Source organism: Triticum dicoccoides, chromosome 7B, assembly GCF_002162155.2.
Source record: "Triticum dicoccoides isolate Atlit2015 ecotype Zavitan chromosome 7B, WEW_v2.0, whole genome shotgun sequence".
Lineage (NCBI taxonomy): Eukaryota > Viridiplantae > Streptophyta > Magnoliopsida > Poales > Poaceae > Triticum > Triticum dicoccoides.
Window position 1 is genome coordinate 634,369,046 of NC_041393.1, and position 4,470 is coordinate 634,373,515.

Genomic DNA, 4,470 nt, shown 5'->3' on the forward strand with positions numbered 1-4,470 from the left:
CGTGTTAGTTTATGTTGTTTTGTTCGGTGGTTGTGCTACTCTGCCTAAGTTTTGTGGGCTTTATTAATTTAAAGCCGGACGTCTCTGACGTCTATGTTCTAAAAAAAATCATTTGGTAGTCCGCTCAGTGATTACATACTAGGAGTTACTACTCGAAGTCGTGTGTATGTTGTGTAAGTGCATCTCGTTGAAGTATAGGATTTGAATTGGATGCTTGTATTCTTAAATTGTCTAATACATCTAAATTTTCAGTGTTCATAGTCCATACATCTTCCATGAAATGCCATTTATGTGAAATGTTCACACTTAGATTTACTCTTATTTCAGGTCCCCGGTAGCGGAAAAAGCTCCATTTTTTGGATACTAATCATCTAGCATCCAAGAATGAGCAAGGTTTGCTCTACCCACCCTCTAGCTTTGTTGCAAAGAACAGAGACAAAACTAATCATCTAGCTTCAGTGATTTAACATGTAGTTATGTGTTGTGTTGTCCGTAATCATCATATTCGATCTCCTTGGTTCATAATTAGGTAGAAAATGACATAATTAGGAGAATCTTAAACTGTAGCTTTATTCTACTCTAAAAATCCAAAGAGGACCTGAATCTGTACTACTTACTTGTCGGCTCAGGAATAGGAGGATATTTTTCATATGCCTGATTTTATTACACTATAAGTGACATTGTTTTGTTATCGATACTTTGAAATACTCAGTCCACTAAGTTTTAATCTTATCGGGTTTCCAACTTATAGTTTGTAGCTCAGACAAATGTCACTGGGTTTGTAAAACTGCCAATGCCATCTACATGCTTGTGTATTTGGTCAATCACACTAGCTGGAACCAACAAGATTTCATACAATTTTCTGGCTGTAAAGTTATGCCATAGGTGGTTTGAAACCAGTATAAGATTTCATACAATTTTTTGCCATCTTTAAAGAAGGTGATGCAGTACAAGAGTGGGAAGATGGTGACGTTTGTTTAATGCCCGATAGAAAGAACCAATGTTCCTTGCCTGATCATCCAGTCTATATATGTTGCTACTGTGATAATTTTTGTGGATTGGCCTCTGTGATTCGTAATTCCCTGTAGTAGCTTGTTCCTCCGGGGTTTGAATGGTTTGTATAATCTGTGTGTATAGATAAAGTTAATGGTTTGGTTGTGTCTTCCCTACCTCATTGTCTTGCTGGATGTAACTAGAAAAAACTGAACTTTTTTGCTCTATGTAATTGGGCAGTTGATTGGGATGTCTTGCCTCTCATGCGTGCGTTCGCCGGCTGTGTAGCTTGGGCTTGGTCTGGTTGTCTTCATCCAACTCTGCACTGTTATCCTGCAATGGTGATGGCTATAAAAATTAAAGGTAAGTCCTCCTGACTCTCTTTTCCTACCCTTTTCCTCCCTTTGCTCTGAGCATGGGCTCATCAAGCCATGTCTATGTGTATAGCTCTGGGTGCCATGCCTACATCGGTTTTGGATTTGGCCTCAATCCTATCAGTAGATGATGCTCTAGTGGTTCCTGCTGGCTATAGAAGGGCCCTATTCTAGTATGTTCCTTCTGGCTATACAGAATGAGGAGTTCTTCTAAGCTTATTGCTTTTTTTTTTTTTGCGAATGAGCTTATTTTTCATCATCATGTAGCACAAACATAAACATATTTATTTTCTGCTATTGTTCATCAATAGATTTCATACCTGCAAATGTAACCGCTGACGATGGGGTGAAGACCGGCTAGAACGAGCAATGTTTGCTCTGCTTCATATACCTCTAGCTCTGTTGCAAAGGCTATAATTTTAGCTTTAGTGGTTTAATATGTAGTTATGTGCTGTGTTGTCAATCATCATCGTATTCGAGCTCATCGTTTAGCAATTAGTCAGGAACGAACATAATTACGAGATTGTGAAACTGTAGCGCGCTCTACTCCAAAAGATCCAGGGAGGATATTAATCTTCACTTAGCTTACTCGTTGGCTCAAGTACAGGAGTGTATACTTCATATGCCTTTTTTTTTTTGAAGTTTTCTTCCATTTCTGCATAATCTTTTTTGCCAAGTAAAACAATCGGGACATACATGACCTCTTGTGTGTGTGTGTAAAGCAAATCTATCTTGCTCTTGCCAAGTGCCTACCTCTTGCTTTTGTCAGTAAATCTAGGCAATCAAACTTCAAACAAACTTGTTACTATGTTAGATGGTGGTCTGCTCATTTTATTTATGTTCTGCATATATGTGATGGTTGCCTGCTATATCTCCGCTTAAACTGGACACAAATTTCACTACCTTTTTTTATGTTCTGCATAGGTGAGGCCGAGTAGCTTGGGCGTGTCCTGAATCCTGATGCTTCCGATGGTGGGTGGTGCAGATAGACATTGGATCTTGATTCATGGTGCTGTTGTATGTATGTGTGTGCAGGTCGCTGGTGGACAACAGGAGTAGACCTCGACGGAGATGCTTCCCCTGTCTGCTTCTACTCCCCCGGGACACCATGTAGCTTCCGACTCTAGTGCAGCTGCTCGCTCCTCGTCGAGGTAGGTAGATACTCTCTCCCCCATCTTCTTTGATTTGTTCTTCTCCCTTATTCTGCTCTGTTAAACGTGATATGCAAGGCGTGCTAGGCTGGTCCCACCTGAGCCGAACTAGGTTAGTTAGAGATAGAGTTAGGCAATATTCTTGTAACCTCTTTCATCTCTATCTTCTCTCTTTGACTTGGTTCGCAAGATGTAATCGTGCCTACCTGTATGCTTATCTCAGGGATACGCCCCTGCCTATATAACACGAAACCGTCGCCTCCAACGAGGTACGACGTTCATCGCATCTTTACATGGTATACAGAGCCTCCTCTATCCACTACATCAAGAAAACAATCCATCCCCGTCGCCAGCCATGTCGTCCTCCTCAAGCATCGGCCAGTCCTCCCTTCCTGGGCAGGTCACGGAGAAGCTCACCCGCACCAACTACGTGTTGTGGCGTGCGCAGGTGACACCGCAGCTGAGGGGAGCTAGTTTCTTCGGCTACGTCAACCAGACCATGCCGGAACCCGCCAAGTTCCTCACCACGAAGGACAAGGACGGGAAAGATGAACAGACGCCGAATCCTCTTCATGCGATCTGGTTCAAGGAAGGACAGCAGGTACTTGGTTACTTGCTAAACAATCTCACCAAGGAAGTCCTCGTGCAGGTCACATCCATAGCTACGCCGCATGAACTCTGGGCTGCCCTTGCGCATATGTTCTCGTCGCAGTCCAGAGCACGCATCAACAACATCCGCGCCACACTCTCCACGGCGCGGAAGGGCACGCAAACGGTGGCGGCGTACTTCGCTCACATGCGATCTCTCGCAGATGAGCTTGCAGCCGCGGTAAAACCGATCGACGACGATGAACTGGCTTCCTACATCACCGCCGGCCTCGACATGGAGTACCAGCCTCTCATCTCCGCCAACGACGCCCGCACCACGCCCATCAGCCTCGACGATCTTTTTGCTCAGATGAGCAGTTTTGACCAGCGCCTTGCCCTCTACAACGGGGCAGGTTGTGGTGGAGGCTTCAAGTCTTCTGCCAATGCGGTTGTCCGTGGCCGTGGAGGTGGCGGCTCTCGCTACCGTGGGCGCAACAAGGGCAAGCCATCGGGCGGAGGCAACAGCAGCAGCGGCAACTCCTTCAACAACGGCGGCGGAGGCGGACGGCCCTTCTACAACAGCAACAGGGGTCGCCGCAACTCCTCTGGCAAGCCTCGCGCGGGCCCCGACGTCACGCGCTGCCAGATTTGTGGCAAGCCAGGCCACACGGCAAAGGATTGCTGGTACCGTTTTGAGGAAGATGAGGAATCTTCCCAAGATGAGAAGGTTGCAGCAGCGGCAGATGGCTCCTACGGAGTCGATACCAATTGGTATGTGGATAGCGGCGCGACAAACCACATTACAGGCGAGCTGGAAAAGGTGACTGTGCGTGAGAAGTACCGTGGACAGGACCAAGTTCATGCTGCAAATGGAGAAGGTATGAGAATTAGTCATATTGGTAATTCAGTATTTAAAACTCCCCACAGAAAAATCCATCTCAGAAAATTTTTGCATATCCCTAGTGCCTCGAAAAATCTCCTTTCCGTCCATCGCATTGCCCTTGACAACAATGTCTTTCTTGAATTTCACCCGTTTTTCTTTTTGATCAAGGATCAGGTCACGAAGAAAATCCTATATCGAGGTAGATGCGTTCGAGGACTTTATCCGTTGATTCCGGAGCTTAGGAGACTGAATAAACAAGCCTTACCCTGTGTCTACGAGTGTTTCTACCAAACCTCTCCAACTCATTTTTTCTGATGTTTGGGGGCCTGCCCCTACCTCGGTTGGAAGACACTCTTATTATGTTAGCTTTATCGATGACTATAGCAAGTACACATGGATCTATCTTCTTAAGAAACGATCCGATGTGTTTCAAGTGTTTCACAATTTTCAAGCACTTGTAGAAAGAAAATTTGATTGCAAA